The sequence below is a fragment of the Castor canadensis genome, chromosome 6 (assembly GCF_047511655.1).
Source record: "Castor canadensis chromosome 6, mCasCan1.hap1v2, whole genome shotgun sequence".
NCBI lineage: Eukaryota > Metazoa > Chordata > Mammalia > Rodentia > Castoridae > Castor > Castor canadensis.
The window spans coordinates 119,238,211-119,263,041 of NC_133391.1; the positions used below are offsets into that span (position 1 = coordinate 119,238,211).

Consider the following 24,831-nt stretch of genomic DNA (forward strand, 5'->3'; position numbering starts at 1 on the left):
AGCCCCATGGGGGTCTTCAGAGCAAGGCTGGTGCTGCCGCCCAGCATCAAAGCTGATAAGATAAGTAGACATGCTGCTGGCCAACCTGTCTTTGGGCGGGTCAGCAGGCTGGGAGAAAACAACAGGGCCCAACGTGACAGTCCCCATGTTCTGCAGACTTGAAAGGGAAATCCTTTGGATTCTCACTGGACTCCCGTGGCTCAGCCTGGCCTGGCCCAGGCTGTGGGAGGAATGACAACATGGGGGTGGGGAGGAGGTGGGATTGGCTCTTTAGGTGACAGGAGAAGCTTTGATTCTTGCAAGGACTCTGTGGCCTGAGCTTTCTTGTCCCTTCCTGTCCCCTGTGTCCCTCCTCCCCTGTTGCTCCTCTCTCCCTCCCTCTCTCCTGTGACCCACGATCTATGGCAAGTTTCTGCTACGTGCTCTAGAACCTCAGCATCTCTCAGAGGTTTGCCCATTATGGCTGCCCCTTTGAAAGCCCCAGATCCTATTCCTGCCCTGTTCTGTTCTCTTGGGCTCTTCCTTTCTTTCCTAGATTTTCATTTTCATTTTTCTTCCCATCTTTGCAGAGGCAGGATGCAGAGGAAGGCCAGCAGAGGGCAAGAGCACTGGAGCCAACTCAGGAGGCAAATGAACATTTGGGGCTTTGCCACTGATGTGTGTGACTTTGAGCAAAATGCAGAGACTCTTTTGCTAGCCATTGATGCTCTCATCTGTCCCTTGGGTGGGTCACCCATGGCAGGAATCCATGAGCTGCGCCAGTGTTGGTGCTGGGAGGATGCCAAGAATAAGACTCTGCCAGGCTCTTAGAAACCTAATGAAAAACAGATCACATACCCTCTTGATATATGCACACACATTCAGACCCACAGACATAGATAGATAGATAGATTGATTGATGATTGATTGATTATAAGTAGATGATAGATAAAAGATAGATGATTGATAGATTATAGATGATAGATGATAGGTAGATAGGTAGATTGATTGACAGATAGATAGATAGATAGACAGACAGACAGATAGATGGGAGAGAAACGGAAGAAACACTCAAAGTTAAACACCCTGTTAGCCAAAGAAAGCCTTGAATGCACAGTGAACTAGAGTGGCCCTTTGCCTGAACTCACCTTCTTGCTTGCAATCAGGTGCAGCTCTGCCTCATTTTTTTCACAATTAGGTAAAATGAGGAACCAGCTTGTGGCTGGTTTTTCTTATGCTGCCACAAAGGTCCACATAACTGCTTGTTCCTGTTTGTGGTGACAATGGTCTTCCCCAGATGAATGAAGGGCCCAAGATACATAGCACAAACCAAAGAATTTAGGCCCAGCTTATTCTTAAGTGCAACTATCCCTACACAGAGCCTGTGCCTGCCCCCCCCCCAAGCTGCCAGCATCCCTCCTAGGTAAAGGTGTTCCCCGTGTTTTCTCTGCTCCTTCTATCTAGCCTCTTCATCATTTTTCAAAAGCAGTGGCTGACTTATCTAAGCCTTATGCTACTTCACAGTATTTTGAAAACAAATTAGAAATCGCCTTCCAGTTTTCCAGAGGTGACTACATCCAAGAAGCCTTAGGAATGTAAAGGACAAGACAGTGTAAACATAGTTCTGAGGTAACTATGTCTGGCAGTGCTGTGGTAAGTGGCTTCTTTTCCTTTTTCATTCAGCAGAAAAGATGGAAGCTGGATTTGGTCCCTTGTAGGAGTTCAGGGAGCAGCACATAAACCTGCTATTCAGTCCTGGAAGAACTCTAAGGATGTAGAGTCAGCTGAGGAATTGAAGTGGTGTTGGTGTTTCAAGATGCCTAGGAAAAAGCCAAAAGGCCCGGCTGGTCAGCCACAACGCCAGCTCCCAGGTGCAGGTCTGCCTCCATTAGCACAACTTTCCCTGCTCAGTCTCCAGGACATGATTTGTTCCCTTTGGGCCATGTCAGTTCTACAAAGCAGATAGCAGAGGCTGCAAACTCAGGAGGGCCTGCCTTTCTGGTGTGCTATTTGTTTAGACAGGCCAGGCCACTGAGATGTTTTCATCTCTTGAAATCTCCCAGGGCAGAGAGCACATTTGAGGAATTTCTTTTTTCAAAGATTTTTTTTTTTTTTTGCCCCTTCCAACATTTTGTTTAAGAGAAAATGAGATGTCTATCTTCTGTTTCCTTATTTTTTTTCAGGAAAGCAAAGGGTTGTTGACTTCCTCCCTCTCCCCTCCCTTCCTTCCTTCTTCCCGAAGGTACTCATCTGAGAAAAAGAGAACGAAGTATTGTTCCTGTTCTCCTTCTTAAGTCATTTGAAACACTGTCCCTGAGAGTTCTTTAAGTTCCCTGCAATCTGTACACAAGAGAAAGAGGGAGAGAGAGAGGGAGAGAGACAGAGACAACCAGGGACCAGGTAAAGCGGTGGGGCTGCTGCAGCCACTCAGGCCTCAGGAGCTGGTAAGTGACCCATGCAATCCTTTTTACTTGCATTTCAGTGTCCTTGGGATGGAATTGCCTGCCTGGGCAACTTCCACAGAAAACACCTCACGGGTGTAGCCCTTAATCAAAGGGTCTGCCTGATGGACAGCCCAGAATTTAAGCTTAGATGCTTTGAAAAAGAGAATACTGACGCTTTGCAGAGCTGAAGCTGGCAGAATTGGAAATAGAATTGCATTGGGGCTGAGGAGGACACTGTGTTAAAGCTGAATTTTGGCACAGATTATGTGGCGGGGTTCACCAGGCGCCACTGGAATGTGTGATTGGTTCCACTGGAGACTCAGTTCTTCTTGGTGCTATATCCTGGGACTCTTACCAGAGTGGCTGTGAAGAGCTGTGGTTTGCTCTGGCGTTTTTTTGTTATATAGTGTCTGGATTGAGGCACCCTTCTCTTGTTCTTTTCTTTCCATTTGGCACCCTATCCTGTAACATTTTGTGACTGTTCAGCCTCACTGACATCGGAGGGAGGAAAAGAAGGGGGTGTCACTTTGAAACAGTGGTGCATGGTGGGGGCTTGAATGTTCAGGCGCACATGTGGGTTGAGTGTAAATTTATTGTTCACTGTCGATACAAGGTGTCATGTGCCGCACAAAAGAAGCCAAAGATTTAGAGGCATATAGCTTTGGAAAACAACACACGACTAGAATGGGAGGATGAAGATTGATCGTTTGTGTCAATAGGAGTGAAAACCTAAGCCATAGATGCAATAGAAAAACATCCACTCAGTGCCTGGTTTTCCAAGCACCAAATAGAACACAGAAAAGTAGTCAAGCTTCCTATACACACAACCAGTTTTTAAACCTCTAACTTGCTTCCATGGAATTCGTCAGAGAGGATAATGTTACTAAGAACTCCTTATGGCAAGCCACGAGGCAGCCAAGATCATGTTGTCAAAAATAGGTCAGCGAGGTCACTCTGAAAGACTGTGCAAGCTTACAAACATTAATAATTTAATTCAGAAAGGTGCCGAGTGGATGAAAGGCAATGGTCTGGGTTGCTTGTTTAAATATTCATTTCTATGAAATTTACTGGTTGCAATCCCCTGGGATATGAAGAGTATAATACAAATAGCTGGACTCTCATTTTAAAATTAACTTAGTCGGATAATACTTTAATCACAATCAAGTAATTAATCTTTATTTGGAACCGAGCTATCATCTTAATGAGAATGAGAAAACAGGTTAGAACTAGACTGTTAATGTAGGTTTTGTTCCATTGCTCAGTCCTCCTTTTTCTTCTGCTTTTTTCAAAAGACTTTCCTTAAAATCACCATAAAATGAACAAAGTAAGAGGCATGATTAGCGTTTGCCAGCTTGAGGATGCAAAAATGATTCTAATAGCAGTGACAAGCGGTTTGAGCTCCCCTACCACCTGCCCAGCCACCCCCTTCTCATAGTTGTGCAGGTCAAAAGGCGGCCAGGGCTGATGTCTTGGGTATTTTGCGTGATTTATCAGCAACTATGACCCCAGAAGAAAATGCAGGGCTGTGATCTTGCCTTTCTTCTTTCAGTTTCACTTCTCCTTGATAATGTGTTCAATGTTGTGCCGATTAAAACAAGGGCACAGAGCCCTCGCTCGCTTTAGTTATTGAGAAAAAGCATCAGGTGTGGTCTCATCTGACACAAATGGCAGCAGACTCACCCTGACTAAAGTCTAGTGGGGCAGAAGGTGGGAAGGCAGTGTTTACTGTGTATCTTCATTGTGGCTTGAGACCCAGGAGCTGGGGATGTGCTATTTTCTTTAAAAGAAAAAAATATGCATTCAATATTTCCTTTAACATTGTGAAGCCATTGCCAGGAGAATATCTGTTGTATCCTGGGGTGGGGAGTGAGGAGGGTATCCAGCTATCTGAAGAGAAAAGCCATTGGCTATTTTAGTCTAAATCACTCTTGCTTAGTCTGTCCATACTCAATCCAAGGAGTGAGTCAGTGTGTGTGTGGAAACCTCCAGTGTGATTCTTCTTTGGGGTTATTTGCAGCTCCTTTGTGATATCATTAGGGGGATTCCAGTTTGTAATAATTCAGAACTTAATTCATACAAGAGTTCATTATTTAATTTTTGCCAAAATTGTACATATAACTAAAATACCAATTTGTTGTATGCATTTTTGGGTGTGCTAGAGATTGGGTCAGGACCTCTCACAGACTGAATACATGCTCTTCCACAGATCCACACCCACACCCCTTAATACACAGTTTAAATCATGACGGGTTATGAGTCCCGCAGGTCTGTGCACTGGGATGTGAATCAGTTGAGAGTGTGGAGAGCATCAACAGCACAGGAGCTGTCAGTACACAAGTCCGGGTTTGAATTCCATCTTTGTCATTTACTGATTGTGGGCTTTAGGTCAGGTCCCTATCCTAAGTCTCAGTGTCCCTGATGTAAAATTGCATTCACATGTAGAGTTGTTCTGAGGATTAATGAAGATTATTGATACAAAGCAGTTAACACAGTGCTTGGGAAGTAGTAAGAATCTGCCGGAGTAAGCTGTGATTTTGAAGAGTCATATGTTAGCACTTAAGAATATTGTGATTTTGCAAACCCAGAGACAAGACTAATTTGGGTCACTATTTTTGCCCAAAGCAAGATCTATTATCCGTCTTAGCTTTGAAGTTGGGCACACATTGAGAAAGCACTCTAAACCCCAAATTTTTATAAAATAAAAGCTGGTGAAGTTTCATGTGTTGATATTCATCTCCATTTATGGCAGAAATGCCAGCTTTGGCTACATCAAGGGCCAGATGTATTCAACAGAGCTCACTGCAAGGGACAGTTTGCTCTTGAACAAAGGTGTGTGAGAAGACCTCAGTTTTATTGTAGCCATTTCATCCTCCCTTTCACCCACTTCCCAAGATTGGAAGCTCTTTATTGTTGGTGACCTTTTCCCTGGCCATGGAGGGCTGTAGACACTTATTCTGGAGACCATGGTGTCTGTCATGATTCAGCTAGAGAGAAAAGCACTGGAAGTGACACATTCTCCTCCTACCCAGGGCTGAGCCCACTAGGAGTTCCCTCTTCTCAAACATTCCAGCAGAGAGCCACTTACCCTCATACTGATCAAGGTCACCATATTGCCACAGGTAAGTGGGTGGCAGTGATGGTACGTGATTGATCCAGTTGCTATTTTTCTCTCACTCTAAACTGTACACACTGTTAGTTATAATGACACTTTTATTTGGCTCTTAAACTTCCCTTCACTTTCTGAAAGCAAAACACACAGCAGTAGAAATGGCCAAAAATTATATCAATAATCCAAACGTTTGAGTTTCTTTTGTTAGAATAAAAGGCTCTGATACAATAAAGACTTGTTTGGACACTTACCTTGGGAGAACAAAATGGAGCAGTTCTGCTCATTCCAAATGTGCAAAAGGTGGCTTGGTGCAGAGATAAAGGCCAGGTCAGGAGTCAGAACACTGCTGTTCTGATTCACCCTCTTACGTGATAACTTGACAGGTTTTTTACTTGCGTGGATCTCAGATTTCTTTTCTGAAATGACAAGGATGGATTAAATCAATGGTCGTCAAGGTGGTCTGCATATGTGTGTGTGACAGAACTCACTTAGGGACTCCTCCTGCCCTGCCCGGGTGATCTGTGAGGTCCTGCTGCTGACATCCTGTGATTCTCTAAAGCGGATGCTGGTGTCTTGCTCTTTGTCTTCTTTGCTGTGAACTACAAACGCTTGCTCTAAGAGCCACGCATTCACATGGAATTTGTCTTCAGCACTGGATGCTCTACTGAGGAGTGAGTTTTGATTGTAGCAGTTGTTACTCAGAAGCTATTAGTATTATGGAATAAGGAATGTCCTAGCCAGTCAAGCACTGATGTCCTGATCAGTGTTCTATAGCTAAGTATATTCGTTCTCCATTTCCATGAGTTCTGCATTCGGGGATTCAACCAACTGCAGACTAAAGCTATTTCATAAAAAACTGACTCTGAACTGAATATGTACAGACTTTTTTCTTGTCATTATTCCCTAAACAATACAATATTATAACTGTATGCATATATTTACATTGAATTCGGCATTATAAACTATCTAGAGATAATCTAAAGTGTACAGGAGGTTGTGTGGAGGTTACATGCAAATAGCACACAATTTTATATAAGGGACTTGAGCATCCACAGATTTTGGTATCTGCAGGGAATCTGGAGCCAATCCATTGTGGATATTGAGGGACAACTGTATAAGTCATAAAGATCAATTACTTAGATCTATAAATGTTATAATTCTGTATGAACAGCACTTTTTAATTTATGCATTTGTATTTTATTTGCATCTTATAGTGCGCTTATTTTCTTTCTCCAAGCAACAAAAATACAGATATTAAACTTTTTCTATTTTTTAAAAAATATTAAGAGATTCTATCTCATACAGTGTTTTTTGTTGTTGTTGTTTTGTTTTTTAACAATTTACAATGTGTGCTGTTCTGAGTCTGTCTTAGAAATTAGATCCTGGTCCCTAGTTAATGGTGGAAAGACGAAAAGATTGATAATGGTGTTTAAGAAATCAGCACTTAACAAGCCATATTAACTTTTCCACTAGAAGAAAAATACACACCTTATAGAAAAATTTGTTCTGATTTCCTGATCTAGTTTCCACCTAATTTACCTGCTTTTCTTTCTTATATGTTTGTGTGGTTAGTGAAACAGAGCAGCACTGGACACAAGCCTCCATCGGACAGGGACATAGAGACCACAAACACTCTGATGTGCCTCTCTGAAACAGCTGGCCTAATGACAGCTGCTCTCTGAACCTGTCTAAATACCAGATCCATTTTCATTAAACAATGATATGTAGATAAAAGGACAGGAACATGTAGTCATCAAATAAATGTGTAATCTGTAAGCTCACCAGAAAGCAGGTACTACAAGGACAAAGACTTAATGCTGTCTACTGCAGTATGCTCAGGACCTAGAATAGCACACAGCTTTTCATGGATGCACAAAAAATATCTGTTAATTATACAAGTTAATAAATAAGTGCACTGTTGAGTAAAATATATTGTCTTTATAGAAATGCCGGATCAGCAGTTAGTTAGCTAAAAAAAGAAGAAAAGGCTGGTCAAAGCTTTGTGGGGGCTGGATAATGTGCCAGTGTGGCAGATTTATTCCTCACCTGCATTGACTGAATTAGAAGGACTGTTCTGCTGTTTCATGCATGGCCTGTGACATGTGGATTAAGGTGTCATGTCTGCAAGTACCTCAGTCACTTGTTCTTGGGAGATAAACGTTTATCAAAAAGACACACCAAGAGACTGTTGGTTGCATTTTATTTTGCATTTGTTTTTCTGAGCAGGTGATGGATGGGTTAGCAAATTGTTTTTGGTGAAAGAGAGAATGAGCATTTGTTCATTTGGGTGCGCTTACAAAACACCATGAGGTTAATTCAGAGATGGAAATGTGATCTCCTTGGTGAGCACAATATACAAACACAGACAAAATAGTGGCTTGTGGCGGTTTCACATTTATTTGACAAATTTATTATTTTTTTCATTTTATTATTTGACAAATTTAAAGTGGTGAATATAAGTGCTTCCTAACAAGTTGGGATTTTGGAGAATGCTTATTACATTTAACGACATTGGGGTCCAAGGTTTCTGCTATTAGTGATAGAAACTGAAGATGGGCTATCACACTGATGAAGCCTAGCTCTTTAGTGTCTTGAGTGCCAGGGCCACACAAAGGTAATTCTGACCCACTCTCCTCTTTTTCTTTTTGTATAATGGCCCCACTTTGACCTCATTCTGGGTGACAATTGCTAATACCAAGGGGAGAATGATGTCACCACCAGTACCCAAGACAACATTAGGGAGGAGTCATTGCTAGGTTTGGGGCCTGCTAAGAACTTCCCATACAAACATTAACTCACTTAGCCCTCCAATTCTAAGAAGCAGGAGCCCTATTCTCCCCATCTTAGAGTGGAAGAAAGGAAACTTTTTTTGTTAATTATTATTATCGTATTATAGTTGTATTGGGCATACATAAAAGGCAAACATTTTACATCCAATAATTGCAGAAAGGAGGTAATTTTCTTCACTAAATTGGTGCTGCTTGTTTTCAGGGTTCTCATTCAGGAGGAAGGTCATGTGTAGCTAACGGTTTTTTAAAGTTTAAGCATCCTTTCTGGCAGAATATGGCCCAAGAACCAGCCACACAGCATGTCCTGGAAGCTTGTCAGAACCGTGGAACCTCAGGCTCCAGCCCTGACCTACTAAGTCAGAACCGGCATGACTCAGTTACACATTCAAATTTGAGCAGCATTTTGACCTGTTGTGCATGGATTGATCTTGGAATATAGGTTCTTGTTCCAAACAGTCACAAAGCCATTTGTTCACTCTGACTTTGTCTATGACAAGGGCACTCGATTAATATTGGTGTTACTAGACCAGTCCCCATTCTTCTCAGCTTGGAGCAACATCACCATTCATGTATTATGGTCTTCCCAGCAGGTTAACTCCACACCAAGGGATCCCGATATTCTCAGAGGAAAACTTTGTATGTGGGCAGCGGTATTGTTTTTCGAGCATGTTCTGAGCACCAATCATCAGTCACCTGGGGTGGTTTCCTAATCCCTTCCTTACCTAGATGGAAGGAATCTGGGAAGGCTCTGCCTATTACCTCAGCTAGTGGCTCATGGTCAGGAAATCCCCAGGCGGTCACTGATGGGTATTTGGGGAACATTATCCTAAAAAGGAATTAGTGTTTTCAGCAGCTTGAAAAAGTATTTTCAAACTATAGCACTGGGTTCAATCCTTAGCAAAAAATTACATACTTATGTGTGTGTGTGTGTGTGTGTGTGTGTGTGAAGAGAAAGAGAGAGATTGAGAGAAAACAGGAAGAAAAGGTGGTGCTTGGCCAGCTCTGTCCTGGAATGCTCCAGAATGGGGAGGAGGAAGAGACGAGGACCCTGTCTCCAGTACTCAGCCGGGGGAAGAAGCCAGAGCACACAACTCCCTCCTCCTGGTTAGGAACGTCTGCGGAAAGAATCCTTAGAGTTTCCTTTGCACTGGGGACTCACCGTTCTCTCTTGGAACAGAAATCAAGAGGGGACTATTGTTGGAGGGGCGGGAGAGGAAGCAGGGCGGAAGGGAGCGAGGGAGAGGACGGGAATAGCCTCTGGATCCAGCAGGACCTCTGCCTGGATGGAGGTGGTGGTTTCCCCCCTTGTTCGAGGCCCAGTGGCCTCTGTCCAGAGAGGTACAGGGTTTCAATCCTGTTCCCTGGGACAGGGAACCACTCTGGTTCTTGCTGACTTTTCTTCTACTTCAGGCACTTTCTCCACAACAGCTAATGTGGCTCCTTCCCCTCACTCCACTCACAGAGAGCTGTCCTAGAACAGAAAGCACAAAGCTTTTCCAGAACAGAAAGCATTATCCTAAAACAAAGTATACATGGAGCACTTTTTGAATGGTAAGGAGCACTACATTTACTCTGTCAAGATGAAGATCCTGACCTGCTAGAACTGGACCACAAAGCTTTAGATGTCCTCTCCTACCTGGCTTTGCATAGAAGGGGACAATGAGGGACCATCCCAAGCACGGTCTTTCTCCACACTGGACACCCCAGTAGGGCAGCATGCATGGCATCTCCTCTGGCTCTCACACATCTCTGGTGGGGTCCAGATCTTGAGGGTGGGGTGGTTGGGGAACAGAGAGCATGGTTTTCAGAAAAGAAGGTGCAGCCCAACTCTGAATCACTTTGAAGAAAGCACTCCCTGTCTGTGTGTCTTCACTTCCGTGTGCTCCGACATGTCACCTAACATGTGTGGCACCTGCTCCTTTGAGAGGAGAGGATCTATAACCCATGCAGTTGGGAAGAATATTTAATGGTGAGCAAGTCCCATCCCCGTTTTGGACATCAACTGCTATGGACGTCTTGGAAGAGGGCGTTGGTTTGCTTAAACAAGGGCTGTCTCCTGTACACACCACTTGCTCTTACACATGGTGCATAAGCACACAACCTACCCCAGGCCTTCAGCTCTTATGAAGAGGAAGAGCCATGGATTAGGCCCACATTGTTTAACTGACTGAAGAACGTAGCATCTGAGAACCTGGACTGATTGTCCTCTGTACTTCCAAAGACCTTTGCTGTCTCCGTGTGTTTTTCTTAGTGGTGGTGGAAAGAGTTCTAATTGTGTTAGCTACAGGCAGCGGGGAGAAGGTGGGAGATTTACATGTTATTGCAAGCAGTTCCTGAAGCGCTTCATTCTCTCACTGTGTGTCGTTTCCAGAATGTTAGTAATGCAAGAGGGAAGGCAGAGTGTGGGGTTAGAGTAGAGGCTGGATGGAGTGTGCTCGTTGACAGACAGCAGACCAGGCGACCCAAATGCACATGGGGACTTAGTGTATGACAAAAACAGCACTGCATAGCAGGGTTGGGGAATGGATTATGTAATTAAGGCTGTTGGGGGAACTAGGTAGCTATTTGGGAAAAATAAACCTTTGCACATTCATTTTTTGGGGGGCGTTGAGGATTGAACTCAGAGCTTCTTTCTTGCTAAGCAGGCACTGTACCATTTGAGTCACGCCCTACTCCTGCACTTTATTTCTTAAATTAAAATAAATTCCTGATAGATCAAAGACATAAAATGTTAAAAACAAAAACATACTGTGGCCCGAAGATCTTTTTAAAATGAAAGCATAAAAATACTAAAGAGAGAGAGAGAATTCTTTTTTTGAATCTCAGAGTAGGCGGGCTTTCCAGTTTTAGCCAGAAGACCTCACATTTCCTCCTCATTTTATTCCCTTAAAATGAAAGGCTTCTACAGGGCCCCCGACCATGAGAAAAGTCAAAGGCAAATAGCAAAAACTAGGGAAGACATTCGCAAAGTGTTTCACACTTTCATATAAACAGAAACACAGGCAAGTGACAAGGACTTGTATTTTACATAAATTGAAACATAGTTGGCTTTTAAACATGCAAAAAATAAGCGCTACTTATCCTAAATCATAAGAAAATGCAAACTAACACTCTGAGATACCAATTTATACCTATTCCACTGACAAAGATGAAACATTCATGTGCCACTTGTGCCTAGGTTCTAGAGTGTGCTCTCAGACATTTCTGTGCCATTGTGACTTAGCAGAATCTCTACAGACAGTAATTGGTGAATATCTATCAAAATGTAACATTGATTCCTCTTAGAATTTACAAACTCATATGTAAGATTGAAAAACGACATACACACAGTGCAGTATATTTACCAAGTACTATTTAGAACAGCAAAAATTTGAAATTGCACAATTTGCCATCAATAATAAATAACAAACAAGTTAAATTAAAAATTAAGTACATTGTATCTGTACAATGGAATATTATACAGTTCTAAAAATGAGGGAATAGAATAAAAATGGACTCCAGATATATGTTTAATTGATTTGACCAAAATGCAATGGTAATGTGATGAGGGAAGGATAGTGTTTTTAACAAACACTAGAACCAAAATAAGTATAGGTTCTTATCCCATGCCACACAGCCAGCCCTATAACCATGGGCAGGTGTCTGAACTTCTGTTTCCTCCATTGTAAAATGAAAGGCTTGGGCCAGTTGATCTCTAAGAACACCCCTGAGAATTTCTTTAAGGATGATCTTCCCACACCTTCTGTGTCCCTCTCCTTCTACATTGTCACCAAATACAACATCTAAAGTCATGAGCAAAGGCTTTGTTTTTTCTGGGTTTATTGGGTTCCCAGCCTTGTGGTAATGTGTAAAATATGAGTATCAACCAACATGAGCCGCAGCCTAGAAAGCCAGGGGACAGTGGCAGGACAGGGTCCAGGAGCAGGTGCCACCCATGCCCTGCAGCCAGTGGCTTGAGATGAAATCTCAGTGGTCTTGCTTGTCTGCAGTGTGACCATGGGTAGGTCACCTCTTGGGTGTTGTCGCCTGTCTGATAGGTATCAATAATTCTTTAGTGAGGACTAAGAGTGATCACTCATTGGACTGCTTAGCTCAGTGCCCGCCTCACAGCTGTGCACCCTGATGTGAGCCTTGTTAATTACTGAGCTGGACTTGGCCTTCTCCTGAGGCTGGGCCTCTCCAGGGCTGGGGCAGAGAGAGGCCTGTAGGCACGTACTGGGGCTCATTAGCTCTGGGGGCTGCAAGTCCTGGGGAGAGGCTGGAGGATATTCTGTAGCCCCCAAGTCACTGAGGGAAACTTCTTTCAAGGTTTCACCCCCTGGAGCCAATCTTTCCATCTCCTGGAAAGGAGATGCATATGTGCACTCTAAAGTGACGAGCCGGGCTGGAACGCCGCAAGACTAGGATGTGATAAAGGGAGTTGAGGTGGTTAGTTACCAGGAGTCTCAATTTATAGGATAAATACACTTGGATCAACATGTTACTAAGTATTAATACTAACCATAACATAACCTCCTCTTTGTAGTAGTCATCCAATACATATGACTTGCTTCTTGCTTTTGCAGTACTGGGAACTGGACCCATGTGCTGCCACTTGAGCCACACTCTTGCCCTTTTGTTTGTATTTTGTTTTCTAGATCGGGTCTTTCTAACTTTGCCTGGGCTGGCCTCAAACTTACGATCTTCCTGTTTCTGCCTCCAGAGTAGCTGGGATTACACACCTGGCCTATGAGTTGTTTCTTCAAATTAAACAAAGCCAAACTGAATATCTCCCATCTGTGTATATCTCTTATTTCCCAACTTCAGTCTAGGGCACAGAGCATGCAGACAATTCTCTGCAGGTTCCTGTGATTTCAAATGTCTTAGCCATAGACCCTCACAAAAATATATCTTCAATGGCTTTTAAGTGAATTTCCCCCGAGGGTCTGTGGGAGGTACTGGTGAGCCCCTTTCATGCACACTCTGCCTTACACATTATCAGGTCAGATTCTAGACAGCACCAGCTCGCTCAGTAGTTTGTTCTGCAAACAGTTCTGTCATGACTTTGTCAAGAACTACGAGGGAAGCCATTTTGTACTCTCAGTAAGAACCCTCCAAATTCTTGTTGGTCTTACATTAATTCTTTGTGAGATCCTCTGAAACAATAGTCTTATGAAATGGAGGCCAAGAGAGGGCAGGCAGTTCAGCAGAAGACACACAGCTTGGTGAATCTTCACAGGAATCTGGACTTAACCACAGTCTGTATGCAGATGTCAAGTGCCTAATGTTTGCCAGCTGAATATTGTTTCAGAAGGACATGCACATCTATTTTTCAAATCTGGCTATACTATAGTAATTACCTAAAAATTAATTTAAAGATGTTACTGAGTTCAAAGTAGCTGTTGGTTGTTTTGCATTTTTTCTAACTTATTAGGGATTTGTAAAATTGGATTTATTTTTCAAATGGACAAAGAGGCCCATATGCTGAGAAAGAAGCCAGGGACCAAAGCTGGGGTTCACTAATGAATTGGAGGGGGCATTTGGACTGGGATAGGTCTTTGGGTGGCAATGAGCTTTCCATCCTCAAATTGCTCCCTGTAATAAGTTTGTATATTTGATCAAAATCTACAAAGTCTGGAAGTGTCCGTTGTTATTGTTCGGGGTTTCTTCCTTTATCTAACAACTGCCTCCAGACCAACTTTTGGTTCCTTCCTTTATTATCTCCGTGACCTTGGGCAACCTGCTAGCTCCTTCTGTGCTAGTTTCCTCATTGACAAAATGGGGAAAGAATAGCACCTACCTCCTCGGGTGCTGTGACTGTCACATGAGCTGCATGTGATGTCTTTAACATATTCTTTCTGCATAGGAAATACTCAGCAAATATGGCTGTTTTAGGCACCACTTGCCACTGTTTTCTACACATCTTTGAGCCTCAGTAGACATTTTTGGGTTGAATTAACGAAGAAATGCGAATGTGAGGGGAACAGGAATAAAGGAACATTCCAGATGTGCAGATCCTGTCCTCTTTCCTTGGTCACAGGCAGGCAGCGAGGACAGTGGCTTTCTTTCATGCCTGATGCTACATTTGGGAGGATTCAGGATTCACTTGTATGAGCTCAAGCTGGAGGAAAGAGGATATCTGTAGGTCTTTGGGTCCAGCAGATCTCCCAAGTCTGTCACCTCGGTAGGTGAGAGACATCAGCTGGACTTGAGGGCTCAGTTGGGCTGAAGCTGGTGTGAAGTCATGCTTCATTCCTTATTAAAGAAACAAGCCCATCAGCCCCCTCTCAACAGCAGGAGAGCAGTGAGACTGTCTTGCCACAAACCAAAATGCTGAGGGTCACAGTTATCACGGGCCAAAAGGAAGTTAGAATGACCTTTTGTTGCAGACTCTGTGTTTAGCCAACTGAAATTTTCACTTCCAGATCATCCCGTGTGAGTTATTTAGCTGTATTACATAAACAACCTAATAGAAATAGTTGATTTTTGGTTTTATGGCATTTGCCAAGTGAGGCTTTTAAAATTATTAAATTTATTTTTAATATAATACAGAAAAATTATATGTATTCACGGCATGCCACGTGATTTGAGGTTTTGAATGTAAGAGAAAAGAACCTATTGCTAGACTTAAAAGGTGGGCTGCCCAGAGTTTCAGCACAGGTTGACGTAGGTTTTTAGAGCGAAGGTCTCAGGCAAGGAGGCCAATAAAGAAATAAGCTACTTCTCAGAAGTCTGCTCTTTCTGAGAATAGGCAGTAATTGATAATCATGGCAGCTACTGCTCCTTGGCCGTCCCATGTAGGGGAGGGTTTGTCTCTGTACCGTGGACTCTAAGTGAATAAAACCCAGTTTGAGCCTTCTAGAAATTTCCAGAAAATTAATGGTTATAGTGAACAGAGGCTAATTTACTTCCCTGTCACCTCCATCCATGGCCCTGTTTCTGCCCACTGGGATCACATGGAACAAACCCAGTTTCTCTAAGTATCAGCTCTTTGAGTATTTAAAAAGAAGGCCTATGCGTGTGCTTGTCCCCAGGCCTAAACACATGCCTGCCTCTTAACACAACTGGTGATTTCAGCCATCTCAACAAGGCACAGTGTTACGTCCCGTACCAGCTGGTCACACCACTCTACACACTCTCGAATTTATTCCTGTCCATTATGTTTGGTCCAGAGCATTCCCCTTCTGTCCTCGTCACAATGTTTTTGGCTTTCTGAGGCCCAATTTCAAGGCCATAGCGACTACTGGGGGTTCTCCTTCAAAAAGCCCATTTGAAGGGGCCTGGAGTGAAAACAAGAAACTCAGAATGAGAAGTATTGATTTGCATTATTATTTTTCTAGTTCTCAAGTCCTAATCTTGTCTTGGGTCTTCCTCCCTCTGCAAAGTCCTGAGAATATCTTCTTACTGTTTGGAAGACCAAATACTGGTGTAATTACTATTTGTTGCTTTTTTGTTTGGGACCAGATACTTCCTATTTCCTACTTCATGAAATATCACAACAGCCCTCCAAGGTGAGTTTTTATTTTGTCAATCCCCAGTTTTCCACATGAGGAAACTAAGAGATTAGTTGGTAAGAAGCTAGAATTCAAATCAGCAGCTCCCTGACTTATGAGCTAGTCCTCCTCCTCCATCTCTCAGCCTCTGTGATGTAACACACTTGGACATATTCAGAACTTTGCCTGGCCATGCTATGTGCTCAATACATGTCACTTTAGTCTCCTCTATTGCTATGCTTTCTCTTCCCCCCTACAATCATGAACACGATCCAAAAGTGAGGAAGAGAGCTTTGCATTGGTGTGCCAGATCCCCGGGTGGTCAGTCAGCATAAGTTCTGAGTCAAGGCACTTTTAGTTGTCTAAGCCTTTTCCATGGGGCTGTAGAACATCCTACAAGGCCCCATAGCATCTACTGGGCAACTAGTTCATGATCAAGGAATGTCAAAGGATTCTTTCTAAATAATCCTCATCCCTTGTAGCTTCATCTTCTTTCTCCAAGTCATTCACGCCCCAAACCATCCAGTTGAATTAACTGAGAGTCACGTGAGCTACACAGCACTTCAGATCTGGTCCTGCCTTCTTTGGACTTTGAGTCCACTGGTCAGGGCAAAATTAAAACAGCAAGGGAGGTGGCCCCAGAGTGAGCCTCACTTTGGCTCCTCCTGCCCTCAGTGGGGTGCTTTTTGTCCTCCTGAGAGCCCTCTATTCTATGACTTACAGCATCTGTCACATACAAGGCCCACGGTTCTCAACTGAGGGCCGTCCAGTGCTCTTGGGGGCACTCGGCAGTGGGAAGGGTGCCTTTTGATCATCACAAGGACTAGGGGGTACTCTTGGCATCTAATGATTGGTGATGGGCAGGGACGTTGAAGTTCTGCAATGCATGCTACAGTCTGGCATGACAAAAAAATGAACCCACACAAAATAGCAAGCCCATACACGCCTTGAGAAGGTCAGGACTGCCTTCTCACCATTGTCCCTCTGTAACCAGGAGATTCTTAGTACAAATCTTTGGAGTGACTATTCTCCTTTGTCACCACCCTCCCATGTTTCTGTGTGTCTCCTCCCCACTGCAGGTTCCACAAGAGAGCATTCTGCTTGCCTCTCATTCTAGAACCACTTTTGAAGGAAAAAGACTTTCCTAGCAATGTGTCATCCATATTCCAATCCTCTTTCCTCCCCCTTTTCTCAAAAGTTGCAGCAGTTTGGAGGCTACTGCTCTAATGATTGCCTTTTTTTTCCTAACCTGAGCAATTACAATTTGCCTTTTGAGTTCATAAACTCAAAGACATGGCTTTATAATTTTAGGTGGGAACTTCTTCCTCTAACGTAGATTTAAACACTCTAAAAGATATTAGTTGATGGCCTGATTAATGGCGATGTTAAATGATTGACCCTAAGTGATTTATCCAAAGCACCAACATTGGCCCTGTTGATTTTCCCAGAGCTTGAGGTCTAGCGTCATCATTCTTGCTGGAATGTCTGGAGTACAGGCACTAGCCAAGCAGTGAAGGACTCCAGTGATCTCCAGGACAGGTGACCCATTAGAGAAGAGTCAGACTTGTGTCCCTCTGAGATGCCATACCTGGATCTCAGCTCAGTGGTGGAAGCATGGTGCCATGGTGTGGAGCATTCTCTGTGCCTGGAAATTTTCAGGGTTCATGGGTTTTGCTTTCTGGTTGATACATTAAAGACCCTTAGTTCCTTTCCCTTTTATAAACTTCAGAGAGAAGGTTCTCTTCCCAGCATGGGGATTTCCAACTCTGCTCTACTCAGGGGCTCTCCTGTCTTCTTAAAGGGTACTAGGGAATACTTTAAATGGTCTTGAAGTTCATTTTCATTCTTCTCAAGTTTGAAAACATTCTAGGGAGTACCAAGACTCACCGCTAGTCAGGATGGGCTGAGAAAAATAATTTTTGATAATGGAGGAAAGAACCAACATTCATTTAGCATTTGCAATATACTGTGCACATTAACTATTAGGTACCTCCCTCCAGATCTATAAAGTACGTATTAGTTAGGATAAGTGATGCTGTGCTTTAGTAACAAATAAGCCCCAATTCTCCCTGGCTTAGGGGAAGAAAAAGAAAACACGCACTTATCCTCACACCATTATATATCCATTATATGGATCAACTGTGTCTTTGGCCCTGGTTATTTTAACTTCAGGCCCCAGATCAATGGAACAGCTATCATCTGAAATGTTTCAGGTTGTTATGGAAGACAGAAGGAAACTTATGGAATCATGGACTACTCAAATATTCCACAGAGAAATAACACATGTCCCTTGTGTTCATGTTTTATTAAGTCGCATGACCATACTGACTTCTAAAGGCCATAAGGAAACATACATGGGAGGGCTAGATACAGCTGATAGATAAAGTGTTATCTTTGTTTTGTAGATGGGGAAACAGAAACTTGGGAAAGTTTGGAAGTGGTAGAGCTGGTTCTCAAAGTTCAGTCTTGTGATGTCGCCTGAGCTCTTGCCTTTCCAGCAATGGGTGCATACCACAAGTGTGCTGCATGCATGGTCCCCAACTCCTCTTCAGATGCTGTTGCTAGGTGAAAGTGTTCTTGGAGCTTAAGGGAATTTACTTGTAGACTTGGATGTGGACAGGTTAAAGCCAAATCAAAGCCATTATTTCATTGTATCCATTTCAGTTTTCTCTCAATGGCATCAACACATTTACTATGACATCATTATGTCACAGAGGTTTTATTTCTGAACACATGCCAGATTTTTCTTTTAAATCCTAGTCTCAAGAACCATAGGTTTCCTTGCTTATTTCTTTTAGTTGTTAAATAATGAAAGAAGGGCCACTGTTCAGTAAGGATGCTGCCACGTGGCTATTTAAGATCTGGGAGAAAACATGTCCAAAATTCCCTCTGTTACTTTCAACAAAAACTATTACTGGGGAAAAAAACCCTTGCTCAAAGGAACAATAAAATAACAAGATGGATCTCACTAACCCTTAGAAAATCAATCCCAATACTTCATCTCTCTGGAGCTCAGAGGAAGTGCCCTGTCATGTCAGTTCTTCTCCCACTTTTCTATCCACATACCCCTAAGGAAGAGAAAAATGGGAAGAAGAAATCCTAAGTAGTCCACTACAGGTGGACTTTGACTTTCATATGTGCTGGGGCTTTTGCATTCTGCTTCAAAACATACCCTTTTGTTTGCATTTAAAATGTTTGAACTTACTCAGCACTACATAAAAGTTATAGTCTGGAAGATGCACTAACTTATTCTATGGCTTCTACCACTCCTAGGGACTAAATGCTTATTACCTGCAGGTGGATCCCTAGGGAGAAAGACAAGATTGCTGTAGATTGGGCATTTATGGTGGTTGCCTCTTGGAAACCTAGAGTATCCCAAAGTCAGGAGAAAGGAGGAAAAGAATAAGTAGGAGAAAGAGGGGAAGGAAGAGGAGGAAAAGGAAAAGGAAGAGGAAGACAAAGAACAGGGAGAACAAGAGCATGACAGGAGACAAGGAAGAGCCAGTACAGTCAAGGAGAACCCCAAATATGGCCCCCCAAAACACATGCAAGTAAGTTGGAACTAATTTACAGTTGTTAAAGAACTATATTTTTATTCATTATATTTCCTTTACACAGTAAAAGGACAAAATACCTTGCTGGAAGCAAAGCAAGCTTGAGCCTGACGCAAATTGTTTAACCTTGCTGGTGTCCAATCCAGTGCTGCTCAGACTAATGAAGTGTAAAGTTTGCAAAAATCTTTGAAGGTGAAGAGTAGAATTTAAGTATTATGTATTAATAATTAAAAATGCCTATTTAGAAAGGAAACTCTCCAGTAGCATCATAGGTGAGTAACCAGTGGTCAACACCTCATAGAGCAATTGTCCAAGTCTCCTTACAGAAGGGATCCAGTTGTGGATTGCTGAAAAATGGAAAAATAAAAGAACAAACAAGCACGCAGGCAGTAGCAAATGCCTTGCACCATTAAGGCATTGGCTTGGTTCAACGAGATATTCCTGAGCTAAAGGAGGCCTCGTTTACTGGAATGGAAAAATATAGGGCCAGGAAATTGCTCAGAGGCCTCCTGTCTTTTCCTGTGCACATGGAGGTGCACTATGTGTTGGCTACCGTTTTGGATCAGAATCTCAGTTTTAGAAATAGCCTGAGTTGTGTCCTTGAAAAAGGAGAGAATTGTATAGTGTATTTGTGAGCGTGGTAGGATAGAGGAGGGGGAGGAAGGGAGGATGTTGGGAGGAGTCATTTAGGCCTGTTCTGGAACCAAACTGTTGCCTTGGTCTTCACAAATGGTTGCCAGCACAGAGCTGAGAGATTGGGCACAAGATCTGAATTTAGGGAGCCTCCAAGTTTCCTGAACTGGCTCTGAGGCGGAGCCAAGTGTGCCCCATTGGTGACACAGGCCAACTGTGCAGTTCAGACTGGATGGCTGGATTCAAGCCAGCTTCTCAGGAGCATGGGCTGAGCCTCAGTCTCTCAAGCTACATACATTTATTAGGCAACTACCTCCTCCCACACACTTTTGTAGGCACTAGGGGATGAATTAGGGAACAAAAGATAGCATTCCTATGCTCACAGAGCTTGCATTCTAGTGGAGGGACAATGAATAAAATATATTATGTAGCCCATTAGAAGATATGGCAAAAAATAAAGCAGGAAAGGAGAGAGGATAAAGAAAACTTGGTGGGGGTTGGGCAGGATTTGGGAAGCCTACTGAAAAAGATGATATTGAGCAAAAGGTGAACACAAAAGAGAAAGCCAACGTAGATATCTGGGGGAAGAGCTGTCCAGGCAGAAAGAGCAGCAAACAGTGTCTGGAAGGAGAATGTTTATTGTGTGTGAGAAATAACAAGAAGTCAGTAGAGTTGGAGTGGAGTAAGCAAGGGAGAGCGTGGTACAGTCATCACGTAAAGCCTTGTAGGTCACTGTGCGGGCTCTGGCTTTTCTTCTGAAGTAAATAAAAAATCACTGGAGAGTTTTGAGCAGGGGACTAACAAGATTTGACTTCCATTTTAATTGAATCAACCTTGACTGCCATGTTGAGTAGGGTAATGGAGTCTAAGAGTGGAAGGGAGGAGAAGATTCTTGGAAGGAAACGGTTGTGGCTTGACCAGGATAGGGGCCAGAGAGGTGATGGGAAATGGTTGGACTCTGGGTAGACAGTGAAAGTAGAGTCCATGCAATTTGCTATTCTGTCATATATGAGGGTTCTCAGGTAGTCTCACAGGGGAAGATTAATGAGCTGTGGAGGAATGGTAGCAAGGGCTGTCTCCGCTCCACCCAACAGGAACAAAAAGAGGAGCCAGAATATAGCTTCTTGCTCCTCCTTGGTCCCTTTTTGTTCATTCAGGGTCAGTTATGAAGTAGGCACCCTGAACTAACTGGATCCCTGTCCTCATGGAGTCAACAGTCTGCTGAGAGAATCAGACATTAAGTGAACAATCACCCAAATACATACTCAATAACCACTCTGACATGTGATGAGAGTTGCACCTGTGGTTCTGTCCTGAAGGGGAGGTCCAGAGGAAGGCATGCTTGAACTGATATCTGAATACATATGAATCAGCCCAGGAAAAGGAGGTGGGAAGAGAGGAACAGTGTTAAAGGCAATGAGCATGGCAAGTGCAAAGGTTCTGATCACAGTTCCTCAGAGGAACTGAGCGAAGGCCATAGGAGTAAACTTCAGGGGGTTGGGGAACAAAGGTAAGAAAGTTGGGAGTAAGACCAGGTGGCATTTGTGGACCATCTTTGGATTTTGAACCTTATCCTAAGGTCAATGGGAAGCTTGGAGGACTTCAGGCAAAGGAATGGTATGGTCACACTTGCCTGTTGACAAGCCCACTATGGCTACTGAGTAGAGGACAAATTAAGGAAGTGGAGTGAGAGATCCTTTAGGAATCAATTGAGGCAACCAAGTTGTTGGTTATGGAGATCATGAAGGGGATCGATGCAAAGATGTAAATGTATTCAGAAAGTAGGACCTGGTTTTGGATTGGCCATGAGAAGCGATAGGAAGTTGAAGAATAATTCCTAGTGTTTTCTTCAGTCACTATGCAAATGGATGTGAGGCCCTCCTACTTGTAGAACTCACCTACTTGTATTAGACCAAGTACAGGGAAGTTAGAAAATTAATTTTTCTACAGACATTTAAAAGTAAGATGGTTCACAGAATGGTTTGGTGTCCAGCCTTACCTGGAAGAGAGGAATGGGAATGGATGATTTCCCTCAGCCCTCTCTGTCTCATAGCCCAGTTGTAAAATGAACTGATGGACTCCTGCATCAAAAACAGAATCTCAAAACCAGTGCTGTTCAATACAAGCCTAATCTTAAGCAAGCCACGAGTGTAAGCACTTACATAACAGGGTAAGCAAAGCAGGTAACATTAATTTGAAAAATCTTTTTTATTTAACTCTATAGGTCAAGACATTATTTCAGCATGTAGTCAACAGAATAATTATGAATGGTGTATTTTCATTTTTCCAAAGTTTTTGAAATCTAGTGTGCATTGTACATGTACAACATGTCTCAATTCAGATTGGTCACATATGTTGTGCTCAAAAGCCACCTATGTCTAAGTACTCAACAGAACAACAGAGCTCTGCACCCTCAGCAGCTGCACAAATCTGAAATCCACCCACAAATCATTGGAAGTACAGGTCTTTCCCTAGAAATATAATAAGTAAGTAATACCTTAGTGACTCTTACATTTAAAATTTTAATACTGTGTATTCTGTGCCTTAGTTTACCATAAGAAGTGTGGCAGAGCTGGATAATATGTGCCAACCTTTGCAGTCTTAATTATCATTGACTCTAGGTTAAGGAAGTCCGGATAGCTTTTCCATCTTTCTGTTGACATCCTGAAGACACCTTCCCTTCTAAGCTCTTCCATAGTATCTGAATGGTGAGAACTTGACTGGTTCCACAGTGAACTGTCAGAATTCTAAGGATGTTTTTTATTCCAAAGCAAAAAAAAAATTGTATTTTGAAAGGAAATTTCAATACTGACTAGATATCTAAATGATTGATGAAACTATTGATTTTTATAGTTACACTGTAACCATAAACTATTGGTTTTTCATGTTGTGCTGTATTATAACAATACTATTTTATTGTAACTAAGTTTTCAGAAAAAGTCCTTAGGTTCAAAAGATATATCCTGAAAAGATATATAAGTCCTCCACATCTGTGTGATCTGCCTCTGCAGATTCAACAAAACTTGTATTGAAAATAATTTTTAATTTAAAATTTTTTTTTTAAAAAACTGCATCCGTATTGAACACCTACAGTTTTTTTCCTTGTCATTATTCCCTAGGCAATACAATGTAACGACCATTTTACACAGCATTTTCATTGTATTAGCATTTTAAGTGATCTGGAGATGGCTTAAAGTATACAGGAGGATGTGTACAGGTTATATGCAAACACTACCTTATAAAAGGGACTTGTGCAGACACAGATTTTGATACCTGAAGAGGTCTTGGCACCCATGTCCTATGGATGCCAAGAAACAGTTTTATCTATAGATTAAATAATATGAAGTTGTGGGTTTACTTCCAAATCATTTTAATTGAGAGGTGGGAAGTGGGTACACAGGAATGAAACAAGACTGGCCATGAGTTAAAACTGGGTGTGAATAGCCAAGTTATGGAAACAGCCAAGATGCCCCAGCACTGACGAATGGATTAAGAAAATGTGGTATCTATACACAATGGAATTCTATGCAGCCATGAAGAAGAACGAAATGTTATCATTCACTGGCAAATGGATGGAATTGGAGAACATCATTCTGAGTGAGGTTAGCCTGGCCCAAAAGACCAAAAATCATATGTTCTCCCTCATATGTGGACATTAGATCAAGGGCAAACACAACAAGGGGATTGGACTATGAGCACATGATAAAAGCGAGAGCACACAAGGGAGATATGAGGATAGGTAAGACACCTAAAAAATTAGCTAGCATTTGTTGCCCTCAACGCAGAGAAACTAAAGCAGATACCTTAAAAGCAACTGAGGCCAATAGGAAAAGGGGAACAGGTAATAGAGAAAAGGTTAGATCAAAAAGAATTAACCTAGAAGGTAACACCCACGCACAGGAAATCAATGTGAGTCAATGCCCTGTATAGCTATCCTTATCTCAACTAGCAAAAACCCTTGTTCCTTCCTATTATTGCTTATACTCTCGCTACAACAAAATTAGAAATAAGGGCAAATAGTTTCTGCTGGGTATTGGGGTGGGGAGAGGGAGAGGGCGGACTGGGTGGTAAGGGAGGGGGTGGGGGGCAGGGGGGAGAAATGAACCAAGCCTTGTATGCACATATGAATAATAAAAGAAAAAGGAAAAAAAACTGGGTGTGAGATATGGATATTCCTTATATTATTCTCTCTACTTTCATAGTTTGAACTTTTCCATAATAAAACAGGATTTGTTTGGTTTTTAAGTAGACTCTTCACACTTTGTTAGGTCTACTACTGACTGACCTTCAATCCGTAGTATACTGCGTATACTTCATGTTACAGATGAGAACACCCACTTGAGCACCAGGAGCACACAATGCTTGTTCAATACTGCAGTGGATGAATGCCCCAGGCACAAAGTTCTCTTAGCTTAAGTATCTCTGGTGTATTAGGTATTTAGTTTCAGTGCTAACATGACCTGGCTCTCTCGACCTTCCCCAAGCTTCAGTTCAGCATCAACACTTATAGGTGAAAGACTGTGCTTCTGCCATTCAAGGAGAGTTTCGGACTCTGCCAGAGCCACACAGTTGCCCAGGGAGCATGACAGTATGTCACTGACTTGAACAAAGCATGTTGCAAACACAAAGGTGCAGACACTTGGCCCACAGACATGCAGAATGTTCCTTCCTCCTTGTGTATTTTGGAGGCAACATGCCACAGAGACAGGTAGTGGCTCTCTAAGCAAGGAACTCAGAGGGGAAGGTGACTGCAAATGCTAGGCGGCCCAGCATTGGAGACCCACAAAGGGGAATGTGATAAATCACTTGTCACCCTCAACTGTCCAGACATTGTGTAAATTTCTAGCATTA

The 24,831-nt window shown here is 42.7% G+C and overlaps 1 protein-coding gene across 1 annotated transcript in view; it reads left to right on the plus strand.

The window, feature by feature from the left end:
- Nucleotides 1–2,114: 2,114 nt before the first annotated feature.
- Znf366 (zinc finger protein 366) overlaps nt 2,115–24,831 on the plus strand; it is a 65,588-nt gene continuing 42,871 nt past the window's right edge. The window contains exon 1 of the mRNA XM_074077322.1: nt 2,115–2,423. The gene's annotated coding sequence lies outside the window, so the exon portion shown is untranslated. The remainder of the gene's footprint in view (nt 2,424–24,831) is intronic.